The sequence below is a fragment of the Coregonus clupeaformis genome, chromosome 11 (assembly GCF_020615455.1).
Source record: "Coregonus clupeaformis isolate EN_2021a chromosome 11, ASM2061545v1, whole genome shotgun sequence".
Lineage (NCBI taxonomy): Eukaryota > Metazoa > Chordata > Actinopteri > Salmoniformes > Salmonidae > Coregonus > Coregonus clupeaformis.
In genome coordinates, this window is record NC_059202.1 from 2,758,989 (window position 1) to 2,776,216 (window position 17,228).

General features: G+C 47.8%; 3 long non-coding RNA genes across 3 annotated transcripts; 2 read left to right on the forward strand and 1 right to left on the reverse strand.

The window, feature by feature from the left end:
• The first annotated feature begins 416 nt into the window (after positions 1-416).
• LOC123491997 lies at positions 417-9,488 on the forward strand. Its single transcript, XR_006661574.1, has 2 exons — positions 417-451; positions 9,288-9,488. It is a non-coding gene; the product is annotated as an uncharacterized LOC123491997 (long non-coding RNA).
• Positions 9,489-9,546: 58 nt separating this feature from the next.
• LOC123491995 lies at positions 9,547-11,237 on the forward strand. Its single transcript, XR_006661572.1, has 2 exons — positions 9,547-10,319; positions 10,398-11,237. It is a non-coding gene; the product is annotated as an uncharacterized LOC123491995 (long non-coding RNA).
• On the reverse strand, positions 10,778-11,529 carry LOC123491996. Its single transcript, XR_006661573.1, has 2 exons — positions 11,234-11,529; positions 10,778-11,041 (listed from the first exon to the last, which is right to left on the reverse strand). It is a non-coding gene; the product is annotated as an uncharacterized LOC123491996 (long non-coding RNA).
• Positions 11,530-17,228: the final 5,699 nt, after the last annotated feature.

The following is a 17,228-nucleotide window of genomic DNA, read 5'->3' on the forward strand; positions in this document are numbered from 1 at the left end:
CCCATCTACACACCCCATAATGACAAGTGAAAACATGTTTTTTGAAATGTTTTCACATTTATTGAAAATGAAATACAGAAATATCTCATTTACATACAGTACCAGTCAAAAGTTTGGACACACCTACTCGTTCAAGGGTTTTTCTTTATTTTTACAATTTTTTACATTGTAGAATAATAGTGAAGACATCAATACTATGAAATAACACATATGGAATCATCTAGTAACCAAAACAGTGTTGAACAAATCAAAATATATTTTATATTTGAGATTCTTCAAATAGCCACCCTTTGCCTTGATGACAGCTTTGCACACTCTTGGCATTCTCTCCACCTCTTCACCTGGAATGCACATATGCTGAGCACTTGTTGGCTGCTTTTCCTTCACGCTGCTGTCCGACTCATCCGAAACCATCTCAATTGGGTTGAGGTCAGGGGATTGTGGAGGCCAGGTCATCTGATGCAGCACTCCATTACTCTCCTTCTTGGTAAAATAGCCCTTACACAGCCTGGAGGTGTGTTGGGTCATTGTCCTGTTGAAAAACAAATGCTAGTCCCACTAAGCCCAAACCAGATGGGTTGGCGTATGTTGTGGTAGCCATGCTAGTTAAGTGTGCCTTGAATTCTAAACAAATCACTGACAGTGTTACCAGCAAGCACCCCCACACCATAACACCTCCTCCTCCATGCTTTACGGTGGGAACTACACATAAGGAGATCATCCGTTCACCCACACCGCGTCTCACAAAGACACAGCGGTTTGAACCAAAAATCTCAAATTTGGACACATTTCCAAAGGTCTAATGTCCATAGCTCGTGTTTCTTGGCCCAAGAAGGTCTCTTCTTCTTATTGGTGTCCTTTAGTAGTGGTTTCTTTGCAGCAATTCGACCATGAAGGCCTGATTCACACAGTCCCCTCCGAGCAGTTGATGTTGAGAGGTGTCTGTTACTTGAACTCTGTGAAGCATTTATTTGGGCTGCAATTTCTGAGGCTGGTAACTCTTATGAATGTATCCTCTGCAGCAGAGGAATTTGGCAGTACTTCCAAACGTCCTCACAACCGCAGACCACGTGTGACCACGCCAGCCCAAGACCTCCACATCCGGCTTCTTCACCTGCGGGATGGTCCGAAGCACCGCCACAACGCATTATATTTTACCTCAAACACTGCAGCAGAAGCAAACTCCTTCTGCTACTCTTTCATCCGCTTGAGGCTACAGTAAGTCGAGTTTCCCCGAGAAGCTGTGAAGCACTGCGGAAGCTGTGAAGCCAGCTGTAGACTATTGTATGATTGTATTTATATGAGTCAGTTATTAAAGAATGTTAAACAATGTTGTGTACGTTAACTATTGCCTGATTGTATTCATGAGTCTGTTATTAAATGTACATGTTTACTGCATTTCATTAAATCATGTATGGCTACAAATATTGTATATACATTCCTTCATATGGGCAGAATATTGTTCCCTTGGCCTATATACATTTGTTCATATGGGCAGAATGTTGTATATATATTAGTTCATAGGGTTATATAAAGGCTAAATGCTAAAAATTGCCAATATCTAGTTTCTACAATGTATTTTTATTTATTTTTTATATTGTATTTTCGTTTTATCTAGTTTTTTACACCATCCATTAACACCAACCATTCACTATAAAACCTTTATTTATCAGAAAAAACTTAGCAAAATACTAAAATTAAGTCTAAAACATTTATTTAAAATAAAATAATAAAATACAAAAATAAAGTAGGCTACATGACAATGCAGAGCAGAGCCATAAAAACAAGTTCAGGAACAAGTATTCTGTCACGTCTCCTCCCGTTGCTCCCCTCCGGCGCTCTGATTTGCCGGTCTACTGAGCCACCGGTCTGAGCGCACCACCTCGGCAACACCGGAATGGAAACCCAACACACCCTAATCACCTTCAGCGCACCTGCACCTCACCATCTCATCACCACCCCTATATAGCCCTGGACTGTTCAGTGTTGTGTTGTGTGTGCTTGTTAGTGTCATGTTGTGTACTCACTCTCTGTTGTTCTCTTGCTCAGTGTTAAGTAAACCTTTACATTGTTGATTCCTGGGTCTGCGTCCTCCCTCTTCGTTCCTCAGTACTCGTCACATCTTCCAAGAATGTGCTTAATGTTCTGGTTTCATAAGGATTTTGGAGTCATTGAAAGGGTTGAAATTGATGTGTCATGAATAAGTGTCCAAGTAGGCTAGGTGCTAATTTTTCTAAGATGGATTATGGAGTATTCACAACTGCAACTTCAAAGCGTAGGCAACGCTCTTCAGGTAAAAGCCAATTCATGCTTGATCTGAAAATGTGGTCGGAGGCTCCATATGGAGGGTGTGACGCATTTGCGGAGTCTCCGGAGGCATGCAGAGGCTAAATTGAGCTCTGTACCGTATCACCATGCACCTCCCAAATGTTGTAACAATGTGGAGGGCTCCATATAGCTCTGCATTAACATGATTGGTTGACGATAGGTGGGGGCGGGAGGTCCTGTATAAACACAAACTCACTTCCTTGACAACAGCTCTGCTCAATAGCTCTGTTCAACAGCTCTGCGCTGCTCCACGAAGCGCAAGAAGTATGAATGCCCTGACTTCTGCAGAGACCGTATCACCGTAAATGCTGCATGGCCAATGCAGATAATCAGAACAACCATGTAGGGCCTTTAAGACTTCAGCTGTTCAGTCGTGGTGTACTTCCAAACCAGTGACTTCAGATCCTTCTGTTTATTGCCGTAGCAGGGTCTTTGCCATGTCGGAGAAATGGCAGCAAGTTGCTGCTCCATTCTCATTTCACCTAATTTCCAAATGATGTGTTGGATAGCGCCAAGATTCGGCAAAAAATGTTGATGCCAGCACTCCACTCTGTTGTTGGTCTTCGCCAAGTCTTGCAGGACAGCATCGTAGCAGTTCCATAATTCTGAAAATAAAAAAAGAGAAGCAGATTAGCAACCATGTTATTGGCCTTGGGCATGATGTCATCAATAATAAGAATAATAAAGCCATTATTATGTTAAACAAGACATACCTATGTGAAACATTGGCTTTCTTCGAATGCGTCCGACCTTAACCCCAACCCATGTTGCCTGGAAGTATGTCAGGAGCTCCCTTCTCCAGTTGATGTTCCTGCGCTGAAAGAACTGCATATCCAGCATAAAAGGCTCTGCATGTTTAATCCGGCATCTGCATTGACCGTACAGCATTACGGAGCTATACAGAGCTCTCCGCATTGTTATACAATTTGAGAGGCGCAAAGCGATGCAGTACGGAGCTCAATTTGGCCTCTGCATGCCTCCGGAGGCGGCACAATTGCGTCACACCATCCATACAGCGCATCCGACCACATTTTCGGATCAAGCATAAATCGGCCACCGCAGAAGTCAGAGCAAACATACGTTTTGCACTTTCTGGAGTAGAGCAGAGCTGTTGTGAAGGAAGATGTCAAGGAAGTGAGTTTGTGTTTGTACAGTACCTCCTGTCCCCAACTACCGTCAACCAATCATGTCAATGCGGAGCTATACGGAGCCCTTCACATTGTAAAAGCCAATTTATGCTTGATCCGCAAATGTGGTCGGATGCGCTGTATGGATGGTGTGACGCAATTGTGCCGCCTCCGGAGGCATGCAGAGGCCAAATTGAGCTCCGTACTGCATCGCTTTGCGCCTCTCAAATTGTATAACAATGCGGAGAGCTCTGTATAGCTCCGCATTGACATGATTGGTTGACAGTAGGTGAGGGTGGGATGTCCTGTATAAACTGTGATGTCACGAGAGGCTGTGTCCTGGAGGGACGTTACATCCCCCTGAGGTGGCTGCAAACCCAGACAGCTATGGCTCCATCTGCTGGTATGGTCGGGAACTCCAACCCTCTGTGGCCAATCTTCCCACGCAGCTGAAACCAATCAGGGGCTGATAGGCTGGTGTTGTTTTGGAAGAGGAGAGACACGGTCTCGAGGTTGGGCTCTGGGAGAGAGAGAATTGTGTTATAATTTTGTTTGTTGCCGAAGACCTTTAATAAAAATCCTTGTTTTGGTTGAACCTGGACTCCTTGCACTACTTGGGCAACCCCGCTGGAAGCGGTAGCCTCTCGTGGCATCACAGATGGTGGAGAATACGGGCACGCTCAAGCGGTAATAGTGCATGTCAGAGGAGGATACCGAAGGTTTGATCACCCAGTTTTCCAAGTTGGCCGTAGGCTCCCCGCCGACTGAAATGGAGGACATATTGAAAGCCCTTGTTGCTGGCCAGCAAGCCCAGATGCAAGCAAACGTGGCTCTCTTGGAGGAGCAAAAGAAAGCCAACCTTCTGAAGGCAGAGGAATTGCAGTTGCAGAGACAGAGGGTGGTCCAGAATACCCGCCCAATAAAGGCAAGTGACTTTATATCTAAGATGGGAGCTACCGATGACATTGAGGCATACCTGCATGCATTTGAGGCCACGGCCACTAGGGAAGCCTGGCCCAAGCAACAGTGGGTTGGTCTGTTAGCCCCCTTTCTAACCGGGGAAGCGCTGAATGCTGTCCGGGACCTGGGCCCTGACCAGGTTACTGACTATGATGCCCTGAAGTCTGAGATCCTCAGCAGATATGGACTCACAAAGTTTGGTATGGCCCAGCGCTTTCACAGCTGGACCTTCCAACCAGACCAACCTCCTCGGGCGCAGATGCATGAACTTGTCCGAATCGCAAGGAAATGGCTGGATCCGCAGAGGAATACAGCAGCGGCGGTGGTGGAGGCCGTTGTGGTGGATCGTTACCTACGCGCCCTGCCTTATGAGGCAAAACGGTTCATCAGTCAACAGGCCTTGACCACGGCTGATCTGACCGTGGAAGCTGTGGAAAAGTACCAGGCCACAGCGGAGATGCTGAATGCTTCCCGAAAAGACCCCAAGGTCTCGAACCCAGCCACGTCAGGACTTATCCCGGCTCCAGGGGGAGCCAGAAACCAGGCGGGTCCAAGAAGAGTACACCAGGAGGGGGAAACTCGACAGTGTTACCGGTGTGGGGAGATGGGACATATCTCCTGGCAGTGTGGGAAACCAGCCGATGAACCTATGCCCACTGCGGAGTCCTCCAGCTCAGCACCCACCCACCGTTTTGCCTCGCTCTTGGGAGTCGTAGATGGCGGCCCCGATCGACCCCCCACCTGCCCGGTAACTGTGAATCACCATGATGTGGAGGCCTTACTGGATTCTGGTAGCCGGGCCACCCTGGTGCGTAAGGATTTGGTGGGCCCAACGTGTCTGACCCCGGGGAAAGTCCTCCCAGTTTCCTGTGTCCATGGGGACACCAGAGAATACCCCATTACTGAACTTACAATGACCAGCACACGGGGAACCATACACACGACGGCGGGGGTGGTTGATTCCCTCCCCGTCCCTGTCCTAATTGGACGAGACTGCCCAGCCTTTTACCCACTCTGGAGAGAGTCTCAGGAGAGGATAACCCGAGTACCTCGGAAACGGAGAGGCAAGACTCATCCTGGGAAGGCTCCGGTGCAATCCTCCGAGTTACTCACTCCCGCCCGGGCTCTGATAGGGATGGCAGGTGCCCAGACCGACACCGAGACTGGTCCGGATACGGGAGAAGAGAACGCAGCCCAGGAAAGTGCTCCGTTCTCCAGTGAAGAAGACGTCCCAGGCACCCAAGAGCTTCCCCCTCTCACAGGCCAGTATGGTACGGCTCAATTACAAGATCCTACTCTTGCAAATGCCTTAAGAAATGTGCAGGTATTAGAAGGTGTAGTGTTAGGTGATAAGACAACCCCTACTTACCCCCATTTCGCAGTAAACCGGGGGTTAGTATATCAGATAGTCAAGAAAAATGAGGAAGTGCATGAACAGCTCCTCGTGCCACAGCCCTATCGGGCCACAGTACTCAACCTAGCCCACACACACCCGCTAGGGGCCCACTTGGGGGTAGAGAAGACTAAGGAAAGAATCATGCAACGTTTCTTTTGGCCAGGAGTACACAAAGAGATAGAGAACTACTGCCGTAGTTGCCCTGAGTGTCAGCAGGTTGCGCCAAAGCCCACATATAGAAACCCGCTCATTCCCTTGCCCATTATCGAAACCCCTTTTGAGAGGATTGGATTAGACATAGTCGGGCCCTTACCGAAAAGTGCCAGGGGACATCAATACATTCTGGTCATTCTGGACTATGCGTCCCGGTACCCGGAGGCCATTCCGCTGAGGAAGGCTACATCCAGACAAATCGCCAAGGAGCTGTTCCGTCTCTCAACTAGTCTGGGAATCCCAAAAGAGATATTGACGGACCAAGGGACTCCATTCATGTCCAGGGTGATGAAAGAACTCTGTGCTTTACTGAAAATCAAACAGCTGAGAACCTCGGTCTACCACCCCCAGACAGATGGCCTAGTCGAACGTTTTAACAAAACACTAAAATCCATGCTGCGGAAAGCGGTAGGGGAAGATGGGCGCAACTGGGATCAGCTGTTACCATACATATTGTTTGCGGTGAGAGAGGTACCTCAGTCTTCTACTGGTTTTTCACCCTTTGAGCTCTTGCTTTCCTACAGACCCAGAGGACTGCTCGACATCGCCAAGGAGGCCTGGGAGGAGCAGCCATGCCAACAGCGGACACTGATCGACCATGTAGGGGCTATGAGGGAGAGAATGAAGGCCATCTATCCCATGATGCGGGAACACATGGAGGCCAGTCAGCGGCAACAGCAAGCCTCCTACAACAGATCTGCTCAGCCCAGGGAGTTTAAGCCGGGGGACAGAGTGCTGGTCCTGGTGCCAACCGTTGAGTGCAAATTCCTGGCAACCTGGCAAGGACCATATGAGGTCATTGAACGCATGGGAGAAGTAAACTACAAGGTGAGGCAACCAGATAAGAGGAAAACTGAGCAGATTTATCATGTTAACCTTTAAAGAAGTGGCACGCCAGAGAGGCGCTGTTTAGCTCTCTACCCCCCACAGAGACCCAGGAACCGGCGCGAGAAGAGGTTCAGCTGGGTCCAAATCTGTCCCCACATCAACGACAGATGGCCCTGGAACTCGTGGAGCAGAACCAGGATGTCTTCTCCTCCCTTCCCGGTCACACAGAGGTGGTCCAACATGAGATCCGCACCATGCCTGGCCGAACGGTAAACCAGCGCCCGTACCGCGTGCCAGAGGCTCGTAAAGTGGTTATACAGAAGGAGGTAAGGAAGATGCGGGAGTTGGGAGTAATCGAAGAGTCCCACAGTGCCTGGGCAAGTCCCATAGTACTAGTTCCCAAGCCAGACGGTTCAGTACGATTTTGTAATGACTATCGAAAGTTGAATGAAGTGTCTGAATTTGATGCATACCCAATGCCTCGTGTCGATGATTTAATAGACTCCTTGGGGCATGCTCGTTTCATAACCACTCTTGATCTCACAAAAGGCTACTGGCAGGTGCCCTTGACCCCGGCGTCTAAGGAGAAGACAGCCTTTGCCACCCCGGGAGGGGCTCTACCAGTATACCCGACTTCCGTTTGGTCTCCACGGGGCACCTGCCACGTTCCAACGCCTGATGGATCGAGTCCTTGCGCCCCACAAGAGGCACGCAGCGGCTTATTTGGATGATGTGGTTATACAAAGTCAGGATTGGGCCAGCCACCTACCCCGGGTACAAGCGGTGCTGGATTCGCTCAGGGAAGCAGGGCTCACGGCAAACCCGAAGAAGTGCAAGGTGGCCTTCAGTGAGACAAACTACCTGGGGTACACCATTGGGCGGGGGTTGGTCAAACCACAGGAAGCCAAACTGCGGGCCATACAGGACTGGCCGCAGCCCATCAACAAGAAGCAAGTAAGGTCATTTTTGGGCCTCGCTGGCTACTATAGACGCTTTATTGCAGATTTTGCTACCATAGCGGCACCATTGACGGAGCTGACGACCAAACGCCACTCACGAATGGTGAAGTGGAACCCTGCGGCGGAGGCGGCTTTCCGCAACCTGAAGCGAGCACTCTGCTCCAGTCCGATCCTGGTGGCACCAGACTTCAAGAAGGAATTCATGGTCCAAGCGGATGCTTCGGAGGTGGGTCTGGGTGCTGTCCTCACCCAGGCACATGACGGGGAAGAACATCCCATTCTCTACCTAAGCAGGAAGTTACTTCCAAGAGAGAAGAACTATTCAACGGTGGAGAAGGAATGTCTGGCTGTAGTCTGGGCCCTGGAGTCCCTCTCGGTTCTATCTCCTGGGCCGACGTTTCATGGTGGTATCTGATCACGCCCCTCTGCAGTGGATGGCCAAGAACAAGGAATCAAACAGTAGAGTAACCAGATGGTTTTTGAGCTTGCAACCGTTTAACTTTTCGGTTGTCCACAGGGCTGGCAAGCACCACGGAAATGCGGACGCCCTCTCCCGGCGTGATGCCTTCTTCACTGCCTTTACCCCGACGAGGACGTCGGTCCCGAGGAGGGGGATGTGTGATGTCACGAGAGGCTGTGTCCTGGAGGGACGTTACATCCCCCTGAGGTGGCTGCAAACCCAGACAGCTATGGCTCCATCTGCTGGTATGGTCGGGAACTCCAACCCTCTGTGGCCAATCTTCCCACGCAGCTGAAACCAATCAGGGGCTGATAGGCTGGTGTTGTTTTGGAAGAGGAGAGACACGGTCTCGAGGTTGGGCTCTGGGAGAGAGAGAATTGTGTTATAATTTTGTTTGTTGCCGAAGACCTTTAATAAAAATCCTTGTTTTGGTTGAACCTGGACTCCTTGCACTACTTGGGCAACCCCGCTGGAAGCGGTAGCCTCTCGTGGCATCACAAAACACAAACTCACTTCTGTGACAACTTCCTTCAGAACAGCTCAGCGTTGCTTTGCGAGGCGCAAAAAGTATGTTTGCGCTGACCTCTGCAGAGGCCGTATCACAGTAAATGTGACTGACCACCTCGATTCGGTCTTATGTAGCAAAATTTGAAATTGTGTTTTTTACATCGGACAAAAGTAGACTTTAATGCTGTATGGCCAATGCAGACGTCGGATTGACGTCTGACCAATATTTGAGAGGTACACATCGATGCGGTACGGAGCTTGATTTAGCCTCCGCATGCCTCCAATTGCGTCACACCCTCCATACAAAGCCTTCGACCACATTCCGGAGCAAGCATAAATTGGCTTTAACTTGGAAATAACCCCGTCTGTGAGTGTTATGTGACCTTGGCATTCATTTATTTACGGTCTGTTGTTCCCATCTGTAGGTGTAGCCTTCATGCGCATATATCGTTTTTTGAAGCACAGAGAGGATCAATTCGGTTTCCATTGCTTGTCAGGGACATCACCAGGGGCCTCATGTATCAATCTTGCGTACGCACGAAAACACGGCGTACGCCAGCTTTCACGTTCACGGTCAGATGTACTAACAGTGAAATTAACGTAAGAATGTGCGTTCTTCCACGTAAACTTCAGGCCTGGCGTACGTACATTTTTGTGATGTTTGTCCGTTGGCGACTCATAGAGGCAATAAAGTGAAGTGGCAAACATTACACTACGAACTGTTCTATCGCACCTGCCAGATATTGCTTATAATTTGTAATTGATTTGCCATATTATTGTCACACGAGTCTTATTAGAATATTCTATTAATTATGCAATTAAGTAAGAACATATATAAAGGATGTGAAAATTGATACAACCCGTCTAGCAATGGCAGCTTTGGCTTTATTAGAAGACATTTTCAATGGACAAATCCGGAGAGAACGAAGTTTTTAGGGACCACGGTGATTTTCTGGCCCACGACGATGACTGGCTCATCAGCCGTTTCAGATTTCCAAGGGCTATACTCTTGGAGCTCTGCGCTGAGTTGGGTCCGAATTTGGAAAGAGAGACAGTGAGGAGCCACGCATTACCCGTTCCTTTACAGGTGCTTACTACACTTGGTTTCCTAGCAACCGGTTCTTTCCAAAGAGAACTGGCAGACCGCTCAGGAATAAGCCAGTCGTGTTTGAGCCGTGCAATGCCACCTGTATGGGACGGCATCATCCGCTTGTCTACCAGGTATATAACGTTCCCATACGATGCAGGTGACCAGCCAAACATCAAAGCACAATTTGCAGCGATAGCCGGTTTTCCTAATGTAATCGGAGCGATCGACTGCACACATATTGCTATAAAGGCGCCATCTGAAGACGAATTTGCATATGTGAATCGGAAACATTTCCATTCAATAAATGTGCAGATTATATGTGATGCACAAATGCGCCTAACAAATATTGTGGCAAGGTGGCCTGGGTCAACCCATGATTCATATATCCTTACAAACAGCATGGTTGGGATGAGACTCCAAGCTGGCAGGGTGCGCGATGGGTGGCTACTTGGTAAGTTATGCATTTAAATGTATGGTTCTATCTAAAAGTAAAATGTTTGTGTCTGTAATTATTATTACTGCCCATCAGGAGACAGTGGTTATCCACTAAAGACGTGGCTGTTAACCCCCTCACCAACCCACAAACTGACCGAGAGCGCAGATACAATGATGCCCATTCCCGCACTCGGTCAGTTGTGGAGCGGGCGATTGGGCAGCTGAAATGTCGGTGGCGCTGCCTTGACAGGACCGGGGGGATGCTGTTATACCGCCCTGACAAGGTTTGCCGCATCATACTGGCCTGTGGAGTGCTGCACAATGTCACGCACAGGCATGGCATACCCCTTGGTGAGGTGGGGGCACCGCCAGATGACCCTGACCCAGGACCAGTATATGTGCAGCACAATCAACAAGCCATTCAGGCCCGTCAACGTGTAATTGCGACAATATAAATGGTACTCAGACACAAAGTTCATTTTTTGACCAATTCTTTTAATGAATGGCTTATTTCTGTGAGTGCGTCAGTGACATTTTTAAGGTGACTGTTCATTTCTTCAATGGCCCTAACAATTTGTTGTTGTGACTCCAGAACAGCATGCGTCAAGACACGGCCAGATGGACGGGCTTCAGCACTGGGGGGAACATTAGAGACACGGGAGACGCTGGACTGAATGGGCTCTGGCTGCTCAGGTGGTGCGGACTCTGAGTGCGTGCCAGTGGACGTTCCTGCGGTTCCTAAGTCCAATTAAACACAGGCACATCTTAACAGTAATTTGAGTCTGTTCCTTATTAATGGGTACACGCATTTGCAATAAAAGCAGTGGATACGTGAAATCTCTGGTGTACCTTTTGCTATATTGCATGCATTTTAAAATTAAACGGTGGCTGGCTATGTATATCAAAGTTAAGGAAATAAATCTGAGTCACCTTGCTGGCAGTCCTGTAGTATATCCGAGTCTCCTACATCAGCGGATACGATTCCAGAGATTAACGTGTCTCCTACAATAGAGGCAACTCTCTGATCAAAGGGTGCAAGTTCATCGGTCCCTGTACCACCGCCTGTTCTGCCCACACTTTGTCGGTGCGCAGCAGTTCTCCGCTTAACTTCCACCTTTATGTCTGACCATTTCTTCTTCAGTTCATTTACGGTGCGACTCTCAGATCCCACCGCGTTGACGGCATCAGACAAACTCGCCCACTCTTTTTCTTTCTTTTGTTATTAATTCCAGAGGACAGATTTCCAAATAAAATATGTTTTCTTGTTTCTACCTCTGATAGTAGCACCTCTAATTCGTTTTCAGTGAAATTTCGTTTCTTGCTTGCTTTAGCCATGTTCTTGCAGGTTTCTTTTGCCAAATTGGACTAATTACCATATTTAAATTGATTTAATTGAGGGAGGAGACAGGGTGTGGTGTGGTGCTCGTGCATGTGCGCTCAATTTCGCGTTGATTGGGATGTACAAAGAGAATGTATGTGGAATGCTGCGTACGCAGAGATTCATACATCAGATTCTTTTGGTGCGTACGCACATTTATGGCTTTGTCCGTACGCAATGTTTTAGTATGAATTCAACGCAAGTCTTTGTACATGAGGCCCCAGGACCTTGGATAAGTGAGTGCCACTGGAAAGTTGGTGGACTATAATGTCCTCTTTTCAATGGCCTATGCTATTGGTTGCATTTAAGACATGAGTCATTCATTTTATTGATCTCAATATGTCAATGTCAGAGTATCTTGTCATTTTTGTAATTTGTGTGTTATTAAAAAATATTATTGTAATGTCTCCAGTCATGTAAAATGATGTAGAAGTACAGGAAATTATTTTAGAAAAGGCTATGTTTTCTCAACCCCTGGTCTTCAGGGCTGAGCCCCTGGTTATGAAACTCTGGTGACGTCCCTATATACTTGTTCTGACCACCTCTAAAAATAATGAATGCTGAGGGTAGCAGTGCAAGGTCTTTTTAAGCAGAATATTTTGATTATTAACATATGAACGACTTGCAATTAGATTGCTGGACAATTGAAGCCATCCATTCAACCCATTTATTCAGATCTGGGAGTTCAAAGAGGATAGTTTCGAGGTAATCGATTGGGCCTAGTTATTATTCATTTGCAGCTACATTTGCATTCATTCTCTTACATTTCTTAAAATAGCCTATACTCTTCTTGTGCAATGTACTGTACTGTTTGCAGTAGCGGTGCGTGGGTAAAATCACAGGGGAAGCAGAAAAAAAAGTCATATTACAACTTATAGTGGCTTGCGAAAGTATTCACCCCCCTTGGCATTTTTCGTATTTTGTTGCCTTACATAATTTGATTTACACAACATGCCTACCACTTTGAAGATGCAAAATATTTGTTATTGTGAAACAAACAAGAAATAAGACAAAAAAAAAGAAAACTTGAGCGTGCATAACTATTCACCACCCCAAAGTCAATACTTTGTAGAGCCACCTTTTGCAGCAATTACAGCTGCAAGTCTCTTGGGGTATGTCTCTATAAGCTTGGCACATCTAGCCACTGGGATTTTTGCCCATTCTTCAAGGCAAAACTGCTCCAGCTCCTTCAAGTTGGATGGGTTCCGCTGGTGTACAGCAATCTTTAAGTCATACCACAGATTCTCAATTGGATTGAGGTCTGGGCTTTGACTAGGCCATTCCAAGACATTTAAATGTTCCACTTAAACCACTCAAGTGTTGCCTTAGCAGTATGCTTAGGGTCATTGTCCTGCTGGGAGGTGAACCTCCGTCCCAGTCTCAAATCTCTGGAAGACTGAAACAGGTTTCCCTCAAGAATTTCCCTGTATTTAGCGCCATCCATCATTCCTTCAATTCTGACCAGTTTCCCAGTCCCTGCCGATGAAAAACATCCCCACAGCATGATGTTGCCACCACCATGCTTCACTGTGGCGATGGTGTTCTCGGGGGGATGAGAGGTGTTGGGTTTGCGCCAGACATAGCGTTTTCTTTGATGGCCAAAAAGCTCAATTGTAGTCTCATCTGACTAGAGTACCTTCTTCTATATGTTTGGGGAGTCTCCCACATGCCTTTTGGTGAACACCAAACGTCTTTGCTTATTTTTTTCTGTAAGCAATGGCTTTTTTCTGGGCACTCTTCTGTAAAGCCCCGCTCTGTGGAGTGTACGGCTTAAAGTGGTCCTATGGACAGATACTCCAATCTCTGCTGTGGAGCTTTGCAGCTCCTTCAGGGTAATCTTTGGTCTCTTTGTTGCCTCTCTGATTAATGCCCTCCTTGCCTGGTCCGTGAGTTTTGGTGGGCGGCCCTCTCTTGGCAGGTTTGTTGTGGTGCCATATTATTTCAATTTTTTAATAATGGATTTAATGGTGCTCCGTGGGATGCTCAAAGTTTCTGATATTTTTTTATAACCAAACACTGATCTGTACTTCTCCACAACTTTGTCCCTGACCTGTTTGGAGAGCTCCTTGGTCTTCATGGTGCCGCTTGGTTGGTGGTGCCCCTTGCTTAGTGGTGTTGCAGACTCTGGGGCCTTTCAGAACAGGTGTATATATACTGAGATCATGTGACAGATCATGTGACACTTAGATTGCACACAGGTGGACTTTATTTAACTAATTATGTGACTTCTGAAGGTAATTGGTTGCACCAGATCTTATTTAGGGGCTTCATAGCAAAGGGGGTGAATACATATGCACGCACCAGTTTTCATTATTATTTCTTAGAATTTTTTGAAACAAGTTATTTGTTTCATTTCACTTCACCAATTTGGACTATTTTGTGTATGTCCATTACATGAAATCCAAATAAAAATCTATTTAAATTACAGGTTGTAATGCAACAAAATAGGAATAACGCCAAGGGGGATGAATACTTTTGCAAGGCACTGTATGGGTTGTGATAATTGCCTGTTAGCTCATGTGCCTTGTGACCGTGATATATAGGCCTAAAGGCCGGGACAATAAGAAGACACAGTGGCAGAATAAATTCAACCAAACCTTTGTTTCATCACAAAACCAGAGAGCAATCTCTGTCCGGTGAAGTACACAAAGCATATTGCATGTAACAAACAGTTACATGACCTATAGCATGGTCAAGCAAGTTAATGTTTCCGACATTTTTTGGACCACTAAACAACTATTGATTTAGAACCAATGAGAGTTACCGCAAGTCGCAATGAAAACAGGAGCTGCCTCCACTATTCCAGCACCATTTAAATTTAACATTTCAACATCATCAAAATTAGAACTAACAGGTTATAGAGCAAACAACGCAATTATCACAACACATAAGTTGTAATATGGCTTTTTTGTCTGGCTTCTCTAGTGATTTTACTCACGCACCGCTACTGCAAACAGAACAGAATTCATGGTTCCTTCTATTAAGGCAAGTCGTCCAGGTCCTGAGGCCGCAAAGCATCCCCAAACCATCACACCACCACCACCATGCTTGACCTTTGGTATGATGTTCTTACTGTGGAATGCAGTGTTTGGTTTTCGCCAGGCATAATGGGACCCATCTCGTCTAAAAAGTTGACTCAAGTTTGCCAAAAAGCACCTGGATGATCATCAAGACTCTTGGAAGAACGTTCTATGGACAGATGATTCAAAAGTATAACTTTTTGGACGACATGGTTCCAGTAATGCCTGGCGAAAACCAAATTCTACATTCCACAGTAAGAACATCATACCAAAGGTCAAGCATGGTGGTGGTGGTGGTGGTGGTGTGATGGTTTGGGGATGCTTTGCTGCCTCAGGACCTGGACGACTTGCCTTAATAGAAGGAGCCATGAATTCTGCTCTGTATCAGAGAATTCTACAGGAGAATGTCAGACCATCCGTCTGTGAACTGAAGCTGAAGTGCAGCTGGGTCATGCAGCAAGACAATGATCCAAAACACACAATCAAGTCTACATGTAAATAGCTAAAAAGCAACAAATTGGAAGTTTTGGAATGGCCTAGTCAAAGTCCAGACCTAATCCCAATTGAGATGTTGTGGCAGGACTTGAAACGAGCAGTTCATGCTTGAAAACACACACGTCACTGAGTTAAAGCAGTTCTGCATGGAAGAGTGGGCCAAAATTCCTCCACAGCGACGTGAGAGACAGATCAACAACTACAGGAAGCATTTGATTGGAGTCATTGCAGCTAAAGGTGGCACAACCAGTTAATGAGTGTAAGTGGGCAATTACACTCATTACTTGTAAGTGGGCAATTACACTCCATTTTTCACACAGGGGAATTGGGTGTTGCATAACTTTGTTTATGAAATAAATGAAATAAATATGTAATTGTTGTGTTATTTGTCCACTTATGTTCCCTTTATCTAATATTAGGTTTTGGTTGAAGATCTGATAACATTCAGTATCACAAATATGCAAAAGTAGAGAAAATTAGAAAGGGGGCAAATACTTTTTCATAGCACTGTATTTATAACCCCACTGCCACCATGGGGCACTCTGTTCACAACGTTGATATCAGCAAACCACTCGCCCACACGACGCCATACACGCTGTCTGTGTCACGCCCTGGCCTATATAACTCTAGCTAGTTTGGTCAGGGTGTGAATATCTATGTTTGTATTTCTATGTTTGGCCGGGTGTGGTTCCCAATCAGAGGCAGCTGTCGCTCGTTGTCTCTGATTGGGGATCATACTTAGGCAGCCAGTTTTCCTGCCTGTATTGTGGGTTTTTGTTTGTGTTCGGTTAGTGTGGCTTGTTAGTGTTAGCCTTCCGACGGCACGTTTTGTTGTTTTTGTATGTTTATTCAGTTCAATAAACATGGATGCATTTCACGCTGCGTTTTGGTCCTTCTCGTTCATCAACGAACGAGACAGAAAAACCCACCACCAATGGACCAAGCAGCGTGCCCAGGAGGAGCAGAGAGGATGGACCTGGCGAGAGATGAGAGAGGATCTGGCAAGGAAGATGGAGGCCCTGAAAGGGATCAGGGTGGAGAAGGAGAGACAGCCCCAATATTTTTTTTGGGGGGGGGGGGCTAAAAGGGTGGTCGGGGAGCGACAGAGAGGAGCCCCGACCACTGCACTCGTGGGGGCTCAAAGAGGAGTCCTCACTGGAGGAGGACGGGGCGCGGAGTGTAAAGGACGGAGACAGTCATAGACCTCCAGCGCCGGTTCCCAGTCCGGTACGCCCCGTACCTGCTCTCCGCACCAAGCCAGTGGTTCTTGTTCCCAGTCTGGCCCGGCCTGTTCCTGCTCCCCGCACCAAGCCAGTGGTGCGTGTTCCCAGTCTGGCCCGGCCTGTTCCTGCTCCCCGCACCAAGCCAGTGGTGCATGTTCCCAGTCTGGCCCGGCCTGTTCCTGCTCCCCGCACCAAGCCAGTGGTGCCCGTCGCCAGTCCAGCCCGGCCTGTTCCTGCTCCTCGCACCAAGCCAGGGGTGCGCGTCGCCAGTCTGGCCCGGTCTGTTCCTGCTCCTCGTACCAAGCTAGTGGTAGGTGTCGCCAGTCCGGCCCGGCCTGTTCCTGCTCCTCGCACCAAGCCAGTGGTGCGCGTCGCCAGTCCGGCCCGGCCTGTTCCTGCTCCTCGTACCAAGCCAGTGGTGCGCTTCGCCAGTCCGGCCCGGCCTGTTCCTGCTCGTCGCACCAAGCCAGTGGGGCGCGTCGCCAGTCCGGCACGGCCCGTGCCCGTTCCACCGGTGCCTGGTTCGGCACCGGTCAGCGGCTCCATTCCGGAGCCAGAGCAGTCCGCTCCACTGGTGCCTGATCCAGCTCCGGTCAGCGGCTCCACTCCGGAGCCGCCACCGAGGCTGGAGGCCCACCCGGACCCTCCCCTATTCAGTCAAGTTTGTGCGGCCGGAGTCCGCACCTTTGGGGGGTACTGTCACGCCCTGGCCTATATAACTCTAGCTAGTTTGGTCAGGGTGTGAATATCTATGTTTGTATTTCTATGTTTGGCCGGGTGTGGTTCCCAATCAGAGGCAGCTGTCGCTC